Source organism: Aspergillus mulundensis (genome assembly GCF_003369625.1).
Source record: "Aspergillus mulundensis strain DSM 5745 chromosome Unknown scaffold_12, whole genome shotgun sequence".
NCBI classification, from domain to species: Eukaryota; Fungi; Ascomycota; class Eurotiomycetes; order Eurotiales; family Aspergillaceae; genus Aspergillus; species Aspergillus mulundensis.
The window spans coordinates 986,305-1,001,459 of record NW_020797900.1 but is presented as its reverse complement, the minus strand read 5'-3'; positions in this window follow the sequence as shown (position 1 = coordinate 1,001,459).

The window sequence follows — 15,155 nt, the reverse complement described above, 5'->3', positions numbered from 1 at the left end:
TATAATTAAGTAAACCTAAATAAAAAACCATGCCTATATTATAAGATATTAAAAATATATATTTAAGATTTAAAGTATATATTAGTGCCTATTTTTATAGGCTTTATTAACACTTTTATTTTACTTTTAGGGCCCAAGTATAAAAGCTATATTAATAAAAATTTTAAATTAGTTAAATACTATATTTTAATTCTTTTTATGGGGATAAATACTACCTTTAAATACTTTTTATAATTATTTATAGCCTAATAAGTTTCCGGGATTTTTATATAATTAATAATTATATATTTAATACTTATAAAAAGGCATGTATTACCCGTGGTATTATATTTAAAAAAAATAAGTAAAACTTATATTTTAAAAATACTTATATATTATAAGTAGGCAAGGCGCTTTAATAAATATTTATTTTAGTTATAGTTTTTAATAAGCTAAAAAATACCTTTATTATTTAGGCTAAGTATAGTTTTTAAATTTATAAAAATTTATTAAGGTAGGTTAAATAATTAACTTTAGTTTACCCTTAAAACTAGACCCTTAATTAAATAGCGCGTGATTATAATTTATATATTATTTAATAATTACTTAATAATAAAAATAAGGCCTTAATTAATTTTTAATTACTTAATTTAATTAATACCTAGGGTGCTTAGCCCTAAAATTCTTTTATTATTATTAAACACGTGTATAATTAGTTACTACTAGCCTAAAATATAAAGTATAAAAAGGTGTAGCTAAATATAAACTAGTAATTAATATATAAATAAATTTTTTATATTATTTAAAGCTAGTTTAATAATTTTTACTTTTTTTTAAATAGTCCAGGCGGCACGGGAAAAATCTTTATATATTAAATATTATATAATTAACTATATTTTAAGGGTTGGATTATGCTTTACATAGCCTTAATTAATATTACTACCTAACTTTTTTTTAGTGGGTAAACTATATATAAACACCTAAAAATCCTAGTTTTACTTAGCTTAGTAAAAACTATTAATATTAATATTAAAACTTATTTAGCCAAGCTTCTTTAGTATATAAATTTAATTATTTAAAATAAAATATTAATAATATTTTATAAGATATTTAACGCGGTAAAAAATACCCTTTAAAATATTTATTAAAATACTTAGCTATTTAAAGGAATCCCGGTGGTGTTTAGGGGTGATTTTTAATAAATTTTACTAGTGGTTTTTATAAAAAAAATAAAAAAAATTATAAAGGCTATAATATATAATACTAATATTTAATTAAATATTAAAGTACTTTATTTTTAATAAAATATACGCCTTTAATATATAACTTTAAAAAATATTTAATTTAAAAGCTAGCTATAAATTTTATATAGGGATCCCATGCTAAAAAGCTAGATCTAGCTTTTTATTTTTATTAATATAAAATTTAACTTATTAAGTTTAATAAAACAGGTTTATTTATAATTAATTATTACTTATAAAAACCTAAAATATTTCTAAGGCCGCGCTATTTTAATAATACTAAATATTATTATTTAAAATTTAAATAATATCCTGCTTAATTAAATCCCGCGTGATAATCTAGTTTTTTATATAAAAAATAAATATAATATTACCACCCTAAATTATAAGTTTATTATAATAAAAATTATATAAAATTTAACCTTAGTTACCCTGCCCTTATTTATGCTATATTTAAAGATTAAAGCTTCCCTAATATTATTTAATAACCTAGCCTTAAAAAATAACTTATATAATAGGACTTAAATAACTTTGCTCCGTGCCTTTAACTAATATTTTAAAGTTTAGTTAAATAGTAAATAGTTTAATAATAAAAAGTGCCTTATTTATTAGGTTAAACTACCTAGTAAAAAAAATAATTTTTTTTATAAAATTTATTACTTTTAATTTTTTATTTACCTTATATTTACTATAATAATTAATAAGTTACAAGGCTAATTATTAAATTATGTTAGGGTAAATTTTTAAAATTTAGTATTTTTTTATAGCTAGCTATATATTATACTTTCCTAGGTAACTAATATTAAGTAGCTTTTAGTACTTTTTAACTTTAAAAATAAAGACTAATTAATTAAAAATATTATTTATAATAAGGTGCTAAATTATATAAATTTAGCTAAAAACCTTAAGTAGTTTTAGCTCCTATTTTTTTATATTTACTTTTTATTTTTATTTTATCTTGCTATGCTTATATTAACTTTTTTTATTATATTTTAATCTTAATTTTATATTACTATTTTTACTCCTAGTATTATTTCCCACTTTTTTTTTAGTATAACTAAACGTGGCCTTTTAATTTATATTATTAATAATATTATTTACTAAGATAATATTTTTAATTTTAAGCATAATAAAAAAATGTGTATGGTTATTGTAGTGGGGTTGCACCCCAACATTAATTCCTGTAGTACTTATAGTCTTGCTACTGGCCTCCTGTACCTAGTTTATTATTTACCCTAATATATATATTCTTTTTTTTACTATTACTTTTACCTGTATTACATGCTGTTTAGTTTTAGGTAACTATTATTATTTAGCTTTTTTAGCTTTTATAATTTAGTACCGCCCCTTTATATATTAGTAATTAATATAGGGCATGTTTTTTTAATATTATAAAGGTAAAAAGGGCGCCCGCTAAACCTTTAAATTAAAAGTTTTTAATATTAGTAGCTATGCCTTGGTAACTTAGGTACCTAAAATTATTAAAAAAAAAGGTAAAAAACTATTAAGGCCTAAAGGTTAAAAAGAATTAAATAGTAAGTATAAATTAAACTTAGTAAGTAAGGCAAGTGGGCCGCGCACAAAGTACCCTGGTAATTTTTAAAAAAATAATAAACCTAGTAATCCTAAGAAATGCTAATTACTTAATAAATATAATAAATTAAATAGTAAAATTAGTAAATTTAATATAAATATAACTAGTAAATTTAAAGTAAAGCTCCTAAGGGCCCACCTAGGTAGTTATACTAGGTGCCTAATAATAAAATAAAAATATTTTATAAGTTTTTTTTTATAATTATAAAGTTTTATTTTTTACTAAGTATTTGCAAACCTAGCCCTTTAAAAAATTATTTAAAATTTTTAGTATATATAAGCCTACTGCTTGCTTACTAACTTTTATTATTAAGTAAAAATATCCCATGTATTTAAGTTTTTAAGCAAGAAAGGGGGTAAAAATATTAAATAAATACCTATATTTATAACTAAAAATTTTAATAATATATTTCCCGCGGCTAAAGGTAAGCCTAGTAATATTATTAATAAAATCTACACGCCCTTTAATAACTCCCGCGGTAGCAATGCCAGTACCTTTAAAAATATAAAAAATATAATAAAAAAAAATATTATTTTTTACTAATTACCCCCATGCTAATTCCCGGTACTTTAGGCATGCCTATATTTAATAATAAAAATATAACTAAATTTTTAAAAATATACAAGTAAGCCTGTAAAAACTAAAATATTTATAATAAACTAGGAAAAGTTACCTAAGTAGCAGGCTACTATAATTATAGTATTTTAAATATTATTAGAAACCTGGAAGGGTATACTAAATAAGACTAAAAGGTTTTAAAAATTATTATATTAAATAAATACTAATACCTTAACTAGTGCTAAATTAAGTAGTTACGCTAGTATTTTAAAAAATTTAAAAGCTAGCTATGTATATAAATTAATAACCTTTATAATTATATTATAAAATATAATATAATTTTTACTTAAGTTATATAAATTAATAAATTAAATAATTATACTTAATATATTTAGTTAATCCAAGGCCTCTTAAGCAACCTAGCCTAATAAGTTTTTAAAAAATTTAGGCTAAAGGTAGGGAGCTGCTACTAGCTTAAGTATAAGATAATTAAAAAGCATATGTTAAATACCCTAGTAGTAAAAGAACTATACCTTAAGGTTAGTAAAAAGGTTATTATATTTTTTTAAAAAAAAAGCTAAAAAAAGGCTATATTTTAAACACTTTTAGGTATATAACTAGTATTTTAGTGGCTAAAAAACCCCTGGTCCTATTTAATAAAATTATAAGTTAATAAAAAAGATACTTTAGCCCTGCCTAAAATAACTTTTAAAAAATTATAAAAGTTATTAAAATATTATAACTAAACCTTAAAGCTATAATAGCTTAATAAGTATAGTAGCCCCCTTATTTTTTAAATATATAATAGGTACTACCCCCCTAAGTATCCATGTACTAAATTACTATATATATTTTTTTTTAAATTAAAGCTGCTTTTTAATAATACCCGCCCTAGTAGTACTTATTTTAGTAATACTTATTTTAGTAGCACCCGCCCTAGTAATACCCGCCTTAATAATACTAAAAATAATAATACTTACTTAATAATATATTAGTACTCCTGGTTTAAGCGCCCCCGCCTTATAATAACTATTATTATTATAAAATTTTAGGATACTATATAGGCACCTATACTATATAAATAATAAATATAATAAATAAAATATATTATAAAAACCTAAATATTAATAGGCTGCATGTTAACAAGACAGGAAATAAAAAACTTAAAATTAAAGGCTAGCTAGGAGTACTAATAGTAAAGTAAGTATTAAAAGTTATTAAAAACTAGTTAAAGCTAGAGTTTTTAAGGGCAAATATTAGTATTATTAAAGCCTTAGTTATTAAGCTTATAAATACTAAAAACCTAGGAAAAAACACTAAAAATAGTAAAAACTTTAATTATAAGTTTAATAATTTAATTAAGGTGCAATTATAGTTATTTATAGCTAATAAATAAGTTAAAAAATATAAAGCTACTAATAATAAGTATTTTATTATTTAATTAGTAAGATTTAGCCAGCATGTAAATAAAATAATTAAGGAGTCTAAACTTTTAAAAAATATAAAAAAATAACCCCGGGTAAAGAAAGTAATAAAAGCTATAAAAGTTAAAATATAAAAAAAAAATAAAAAAATAAAAAGCCTTAGGCTATTATTTAATCCTAGCCTATAGCTAAAAATAAGCTAGTAACTAAGCTAAAAAAAAAATACTAATAAACTTTATACTTAACCACGTACTTTAGTAACTAGTAATTAATATTATAGTTAATAACCTTTTTAAGGTATTTAAATACTTATACTTTATATTTTTTTTATTAGCTTTTTATAAATTTAAGCCCTTTTAGTGCTATTACCTAAATCCCCTAAGTAACCCTAAAAAATATAGCTATTATAAACTTAATATTAGGGCCTAAGCTAACTAATAACATGCCCTTTTAATACATGTAAGTAATACTTATAAATATTATTATAAAAGGCTTAAGGTCCAAGCCCCTTTCTAGTAAAAAAAACCCCTATATATCCCTAAGTATTAAAATCTTAATTAAAGTAAAAAAATAATTTATAAAGGCGCTCCTGGATACCAGCGTGAAACTTAATATTATTAATAAATAACTATATAAAAAAATTAACTTGTTTTATAAGCTAAAGCCGTAGGTAAAAGTAATAATTATAAATTAAGCTAAGGGTAGCTATATAAGTATTATAAAAAATCTTTTAATAATTATTAAGGACCTTATATACCAGAGTATTAATTATTTTATATTAAATAATTTAAAAAAAAAATTTATTTTAGGAAGGCCCTTTTAATACCAAGCCTTGTTTATAATAAATACTAAAAAAAATAATAATATAAAGTGCATAATTTATTTTACTAGTTAAAACTAATTTTTAAAAATCCATGTACCCTAAAAGCTATTACTAGCTAAATATAAAAGAAATATTTAACCTAGGCAGGATTTAAAAAACTAAGCAAGAATTATAATATTAGGTAGTTACTTATTATAAAAGCTAGAATAATAATACCAGGGGCCCTAAAATAATTAATAAATAAGGTTTTTAATAAAATAATTAAATACTTAAGCTGCGCCCAAGCACCCAAAAAACTAAAAGTTAAAATAATTTTATATTTAATTAAATATAAAATTATTAAGTAAGTTAAAGGTTACTTAAACACCCCCTAGCTACTTAAAAATTTAAAAATTAAGTTAATTTTATACTAGGTAATTTTATATTTAAATAAATATAAAATTATTAAGCTAATCACGGGCTATAAATTTATAATTACTAAGTTTATATTTAACCTATTTAACACATGCAAAGCACCTGTTAATAAAATTACTTAAAAATTATTAAAACGCCTGAGCAAGCCCCCAAGATATATTTAATAAATAAGGTATAAAGCTAAAAAAATACGCGGGGCATGGCCTTTAAATATAGCCTGGCTAGTAACCTTATTTAAAAAAAAAGCTAATAAAGTATAACTAGTAAATAGCATAAAAAAAGGTAATATATTAAAAGGTATAAAAAATTAGTAAAAACTTTATTTTAAATAATACTATTCCCTCTGCCAGGCGCCCAAAGCAAGTACTAAATTTAACTTTTATTTTTAATTATAAATTACTTAATTCCCGCGGGGAACCTAATTAATACTTAAAAAAGCTATAAAATTAAAAGTTAAAAACTAGTTAACAGCGCAGGAAAAAAAAATACTATTAAATATATTATATTAAAAAAAAGGAGCGCTAGAATAGGGAACTAAAAATATTAGCCACGTGTAACTAAAAATAGCGCCCCTATAGTAACTATAAATAATAAAATACTAAGTATAGTAAGTACCCTTAATTAAGATTCTAAAAGCGGCCTAAAAAATAATAGTTAAAATATTTAAAAAATACCTAAAGGCTGGAATATTTAAATACTCCCAGGGCCTTTATAAAAACCCATACTTTTTAGTTATTAAAAAAATGCCTGGTATTTACTAACTAGTAATTAATACTATTAAACTTAATAAAATTACTATATAAAACGCAAACCTTTTACTAAATACTAATAAATTTTTTAATAAGTTTACTAGCATGGCCGTGGTATTTTTTATTAATTAAATATTTAAGTATAACTAGATTACCCTAAACCCTAAAAATAGGGATAAAACCACTATTTATATTATAATAAGTTTTTTTTAATAAATAACTATTATATAAGAAGCCATGAACTTAGTTGCCTAGTTTATTAAGGTTAAAAAAAAATCTTAAAAAAATTAATATTACTAATAATAAGGATATTTTTAGATAATATTAGCGTAAAAAAACCTAAAACTAAGTATAATAATAAAAAAGCTTTGCTAGAAATTTAATAATATATATTAAAGTATTTAGTAAACCTAAATCACATGCTTTACCTAGTAAAGCTTGCCGGGGCTATAATTTTAATAAAAAAATTATAGTTTTATATAAAAGGGCTTAAAATTATAAAATAGGTATATAACTATAATAAAAGGTATTTTAAAATAATAAAGGTGGCTAAGGTTTTTTACTAGCCTAAGCCTTAAAATATTAAGTAAGTTTATAAATTCGCGGGGCTAATAGCAGGGTTTAAAATAATTATTAATTACTATGCTTAAAAAGCTAAACTACTATACCTACTACTTTATAAAAACGCCTGCTAGTAGTAAAAAAAAAAATAAAAAAATACCTTTATTTGCTTAAAAAAGATTATTATAATATTCCCATGCATGCTACCTATTAATTATATTATTATCTTATTAATAATTATTTTAGTAATAAACGCGAGCCTAAATAAATAAAAAGCATGTATTATATAAAAAAAAATAGGAAATAACACGCGGTAAAATATAACTTTAGTATATAAAATAATATAAAAAAATAATATAATACTAAAAAAAAAAATATTAAGGCCTTATAATAACTTTTAAAAAGCTTAGGTTCTAGTTATATAACATGTATTTTTTCCTGGAAACTAATACTAACACCCTAGTAAGCTAGTTAAATAGGTTAGTATTTAATTTACTAGGCATGCTAGTAGTAAGTTAGTTAGTATAAATTTAAATATTTAACTTTATTATAAAGCATGTACTAAGTAATAAAAACATAATTATAAATACCTTATTATATAGGCCTATTATAAAAAAAGATATAATATAAAAAAACACTAAAATTAATATTAATAAATAGGTAAAAGTAAAACTAAAAGTAATTAAGGTGTAAATATAATTAACTAAGGCAAGAGCCTTTAATAAATTTATAAAAACCTTAAAAAATTATAACTTATTACTAGAAAATAATAAAAATAAACCTAACTTAAAAATAAATATATTTTTAAAAGGCTACTATTTAATAAGGTATTATAAAATTACCTGGTACCTAGTAACCTTATTAAAATTACTAAAAATAAGCTAGTTAAACTATTATAAGCTTTAAGCTACTGCTGCTATTTATATTTTATATAAAGGTTATTTATTTTAAAAAGGCTTTAAAGGCCAGCTAGTTTAACAAGTGGTTAATAATATAAAAAAATGCTATATAATTTTTAAGGTAATATATAAAAAATTAGGGTATAAAGGGCGCGAAGGCACTTATAATTACTTATTTTTTAGGTACTAGTAGTTAGGTAGCTATATAAATATAATAGCTTTAATAAAAAAATATCTTACCTACTAAGCTAGGAATCCCTAGTAAAAGTATAAAAAACTTTATTTTATTACCACGCCACTTTTTTTTAACATGTTTAATATTAATATTATTTACATGCCTTTTAATACTAATTTTAGGTATATAGTACTAAAAACATGCCTGTTATTAAAATAGCCTAAAAATAAACCACTAGTTGCTATAAATACACCTGCTATTATAAAGTTTTTATTTAAATATATTATTTATAAATTTAGAGTTCCCTGCCAAATAATCCTAGATAAAAAACTAAAAATAAAAGGGGAAGTTATTAATATTTTTTTATAAAAATATAAGGTTAAGCAAGCTAATATCTTATTATAACACCTAAAAGTAAACACCATTATTAAATATATAAATTAAGTTATTAAAAATATTATTAATAAACTTATTAATAATATTAAAAAAGGCTAAACCTAATACTTTTACCTAATACTATAGTTTATTTAATTAATAACTTATAAAACCACTAGAATAACTTTTATTTAAATACTTATAAGTTAAAAAGTAATTTTTTTAATTAAACTTAAAGTATTTACATGGGTAACCTTATTTTAAAAAAATATTTATACCTAAAAAAACCTAATTATAATAAGGACCTGGTAAATTAAAAAAAAAAATAAAAATATAAAAAAAGTGGTTTTGCAACTAAAATATATTTAAAAAAAAAATAAAAATATTTAAAATAATAATTATATTATTAAGTATATTTTATTAAAAAAAAGTAACTACATGCTCCTATAAAATAATAAATAAAAGTAAAATTTAAAAATAATAGTTAAATTATAATTTTAATAACTAGGACCCTATTAAATTAAAAAAGTATATATTAATATTAAAGCTTATTAATTAAGTAAACTTAATAGCACATGCATGGCCCATATAATAAATAATAATAAGTTAAAGCTATTTTACTTAAATAAAAACTTTATTAATAACACCGCGAAACCCGGAGGACAAGATAAAAACTTAAAAATAAAAAAATAAAAGGCGGGGGAAAACCTAGATATAAAAAACTAGGTAAATATAATAATAAAATAAAAAGCTAGCTAGGTATTAAATAAATAAAATTTAGCTATTATTATACCGCCGCCACCAGCCAAGATAAGTTAAAAAGTTTTTAAGTAAAAAGTAAAAAGGTAAGAAGTTACTAAGTAAAAAGTTAAGAAGTTACTAAGGAGTTACTAAGTAAATTTTTTTTATATTTTACTATTAGTTAATTTTTTTTATATTACCTTTTATTAGTTAATTTTTTTTGTGTTACCCCCTTATTAATTAAGGTTAGTTTTTTTATATTTTACCTATTATTACCTGGACCCGCTTTGCCCATTATAACTTAGTGCCTTTTAAAATTTTTATATTTTTTATTTTTTTTAATTTTTATTATTTAATCTTATGTTCCCCCTATTTTATAATATTATTTTTACCTATTATTTTTTACTATTATATATTACTTTTCCCTACTAACTACCTGCCTGCTTAAATTATTATTACCCATGCTAGGGTACTAGGTATTATAACCATGGCCTTGTTATTTTTTTTAATTTTAACCCTTTTAAAAAAAGTAAGAAAGTAATGGCCGCCCAACGCGAGCGCCTGGAAAAAAAAAAATAAAAGCCTTTTAACCTAGTTAAAATACTAGTATTAAGCGCGCTAAAACCTGCTAGTCTTATAGCTACTAAGTGCTTAAAAGCTAAAATATTTAAAAACTAAATAATAATTATAATAATAAAAGTGCCTTTCCGCGTATATAAATAAGTTTTTTAATTAATATTATTTAGTACTACCCCTTTTAATTATTAAGCCTTTGCTAGTCTTAATAATATATCCTAACCCTATGTTTATTAAATACCCTAAAGTAAACTTAAATAATTATAAGTGCTATTTCCCTTATAAAATAGTAGCTAATTAAAATTAAACTAGTAACCTATACTAGTATAAAAAAAGCTATTTAAGCTATTAAAAACGCGCTGCTTAATATGTAGTATAAATAATAAAAAAAGCTATTTATAGCGCTATTTATTATAAAAAATAATTTAAAAAATGCTATTATAAAGCTTTAAAAACATGTTTTAAAAACTAAGGTATAAAAGGTAACTAACTTTATAGCTATTAATAAAAACAAGTTTTAAAATATAGCTAAAAAAACTATTAAAAATATAAAAAAGTAGCGCGTTAAGGTAAAAAAAATATAAAATACCCTTATTTTTAAGTATTATAATAATAAAAATTAAATAAATATTATTATAAATATTTTTAAGCACGTGCACTTATAACTATTAGTTAAAAGGGTTTAAAAAATATTTAATAGCTTAACTTTAAATACTAAATAGCAAGCTATTTAAAATAATATTAATAATACCGTGGTAAATCGCGTGGGTAATAAAAAATAAAAAAAATATATAATATTAGCTATTATACTTAAAAATATTAACCATGCCCTAAGCATGCCTTTTTAGCCTAGCTATAATAATTACTACTTAAAAAAGTTAAAATTAATTATAAAAAATAACAAACTTGTTCACGCCCGGGATTTTATAAATAAAAAAATTAAAAAAAATTAGCTAGTAACTCCCCGCGCGCCTGCTTATATACTAAACCTAGTTAAAACTCCCCGTGTTTTAAATTAGTTATTAACCTAATTATTATTTTAGTCTAGCCTTGCCCTATTATTTAGTTATAACTTAATTATTTAAAGCTAGGCTAAATTACATGCCTTAGGCTTTTTATAACTAGCTAGAACTAAACCTATAAAATACATTACTACTTATAATATTATTTTTTAGGAAATACTTAATAAATTTAAAAATTATGTTTTAACCTATTTTTAGTATATTAATAATACTATATTTTTTAATTTATTAGCCCTAGGAGCCCGCCACTAAAAATAAGTAAGTATAACTAGTTAAGGATTGGCTTATAGCGCTGTAATCTTACATATATTAATAAGTATAAACTAAATATTTATTATTAGTATTTTATATTTACCTAGATATAAAATAACTAGCTAATTAAATAGGTTGCTACCACGTGTTGCTAGTTACTAGGTAATAAAAATAATTATATAAAAGGTATTATAAAATAGCGCGATTAACCTAGCGCAGGAAGTTACTAAAAACCTATACTTACCTAAGTTTACTAAAGTATTAACTCTGCTTACTAAAAATAAAAATACCTGCTACTATATATAAGTATTAATTATTATTAATTTTATAATTAAAATTAATAAAAAATAAAGTACTGTCCTATAAGCACGTACCCTATAATAAATTTATAAAAAAAACTATACTAGTACTAAAAAAGAAGCGCTGGTATATATACTATTTTTATATAAAATAACTAGGGGGAAAAATTAATATAAAAATTAACTTACTTAATAAAATACTACGCCCTTATATTAAATTTATTTTAAAAAATTATTTAAACCTAGGTAATATTATAGTAAGCAAGGCTTACTTTATATAATTTTAATAAAAAGTTTAACCTTTACGCCTAAAAAATATATTAAGTATTTATTAATATTATTATAAGTATTCCTGGCTTTTTAAGTTATTTTTATACCTTAATATTATAGAAATTACCCGTGGTACTCTCCCTAGTAGATTATAAAAAAAAAATTATAAAGGTTTATTTAATAACCAAGGTTTTGTTAATATTAATAGTCTTTTTAACTATTTAGCTAAAAAACTTAAAAATCTAGCGTCTAAAAAATATAAACTAAATACCTAATTTTTAAACCTTGCCTAAAAAAAAATAAATATTTATTTTTATTACCTACGCAAGTATTAAGGGGCGCTAAATTATAGCTAGCTATAAAATACTTATTATATTATTATTTAATAACTTATGCACTAGAACCTATTTTATTAGGCCTGGTATATTATATTAAGGCCTAATTATAAGTACTAACTAATTTTATATTTATACTATATAAAGTATACCTAGCAAGAAAATTACACCTACTTTTAATATATAAATATTAATATTAACCAAGCGCTTTAAAATAAATAAGAAGTAAATATTATTTAGGGATTATTATTATTAAATATAAAAAATAATAATAATTACACCAAGGTTTTACTAGGCATGTATTAAAAAAATAAGGTAAAGGCATGGCTAGCACGGGTAAAGGCGCGAGATAGTGCTAATAATCTTTTTAATTTAATTAACTATATAAAAAATAAAAAATAGATTAAAAATAATACTAAATACTTTTATATAAACTAGGAAAAAAACCCTTATTTATAACTTATTATATAAATTATATACCTGCTAGTATTATATAAATTTACTAAATTAGCTATAAAAATAAGGCGCATGGTATTACCCTAGTATATTACCATGTTAGCTAATTATTAAATGCTTAAAATAGTAAAAAAAGGCACCTAAAAAAAATTAGCTATTATATATTATAACTTTATACCTGGCCTTACCTCCCTGTCTAGTTTTTTAAATTATTATTTAAAAATTTTATAATTATTTGCCTTAACTATTTAACTCCAGGGGCTAGGAGCTATTAGTAATACCTTAGTAAAATATTATAAATAGGATTTAGCTAAGGTGGTTAATAAAATAAAGCTAGTATTTAACCTAAATATATTTATTAAGTATAATTTTTTTAAGTCCTAGAAAAAAAAGGCTATTTTTATTACTATAAATATATATATATAATTTTAAAAGCTAAAATAGGAGTACTTTAATAACTTTAGCTATAATTATTATAAAATAGTACTGCCTCCTGCCCTTATTCCTGCTTATATAACCATGGTTATTAAAAAAGTGCTAAATAAAGCTAAGCTACTTATTAACTATTATTAGCACTTTTTGCCCCGGCGGAATTAACAAGCTTTAAAATATATTTATTAAATTACTTAATTATTACCTATACATAACACTAATAAAAAAAAAAAAATAAAAAAGGTAAAAAAAAAGGCCTAGTAAAGGCTAGCTAAGTAAAGCATAGTTAGTTATTATACTTTAAAATACTACTTTAAAAAAAATAAAAAATATAAGTAAGAAAAAGTCTTGCCTACTGGCAAGTTTTAGCCCCCTTTTAAAAAAATATAGTGGGGTTATACCCTAATATTAATTCCTATAATACTTATAGCCTTACTACTAGCTTTTTATACTTAATTTATTATTTACCCTAATATATATATTTTTTTTTATTATTACTTCTACCTATACTACGTGCTGTCTAGTCCTAGGTAACTACCACTGTTTGGCTCCTCTAGCTCCCATAATCTAGTACCGCCCCTCCACATTATTAAGTAGTTTAATAAGCTTAACCTTATATATATTAATAGCTAGTTTACCTAATTTAATAATACTTTTTTAATTATTCCAGGCCCTAATAGTCTAACCCTTGCTATAAATATAAATAATTTTTATATATAAAATAATAATCCTTTTTTAAAAATTTATTTTAACTTTTTAATTAATATTATTAACCCTATTATAACTCTTATAGGTATAGTTAATATAATTTACTAGGCTAATATTAATATTTACTAGGTTTTTAATATTTATATCTAAAGTTATCGCGGGAGGGAGGAACCCTAGTTTATAAAATTTAATATTTATTATATCCTGCGCCTAAGTTTATATTAATAGTATATTATTATTCCTGCTATAGGCTGTTAATATATAATAACTAGTATTATTATTAAATAAATAGCACTTATTAATAAAAGGTTTATTTATATTTTAATAATTATTATTAACTATTTTTTTAGTGGTTTATAGGCTGGGTCCTAGGTTATATTTATTATTATTAATATAAAAACCTTTTTACTTATTATTACTCCCTAGTATATATATTATACTTTATATTTACCTTTATTAATATATTTTTATTTTTAATACTAAATAATTTTAAAAAAGTATTATACCAGGCATGCCACTTAATAAATCCCTTAAAATTAATATTAATATTAATATTATTATTTTTTAAAATTTTAATAACTTTTTATATACTAGTCCCTTTTTACATATTATATCCTATATTAATTACTTTTATTTTAGCCCGCGTGTTAAGCAGGAAATTAGGGGTTTTATTAATAAAAATATAAAAGTAAAAAAAGTAAGTAATTATAAGCTTTTTTAATCCCTAGCACCACCGCGCTTTTTAATAAAATATAAAAAGGCCTTAAAAAATAAAAATAAAAAGTTAAAAAAATAAAAATATAAGGACTTAAGGGCTTATAAGCTTAAGTATAAAAAAAATAAAAAGTAATTTAGTTTTTATGCTTTTTTATTTTTTTTTTAGTTTTAATAATAATAATAACTTTATATTTATTAATTAATATTAGGGGCGCTTACTTTATATATAATTACTTTTTTTAAGTATTACTAACTTTTTTATAAAAATTACCCCCTTAAAAACTTTTAGGGCTATAAAAAGGGGTATTAAAAAAGTAATTATATACTTAATTAAATAGTTATACTTTATTATTAGTATTATATTTATAATTTTTTTATAATATAAGGTTAGTAATTAAGTATTATTTTAAGGTTTAAAATTAATAATTACTTATTACTTTTATACTTAATTTAATACCAAGCCCTTTTTTAACTAGTAAATTTAGTTATTTTAATAACTAGTGCTTTAATATATGCTAGGTACCTGCCTTTTTTTTTATTAAATATATTTTTAGT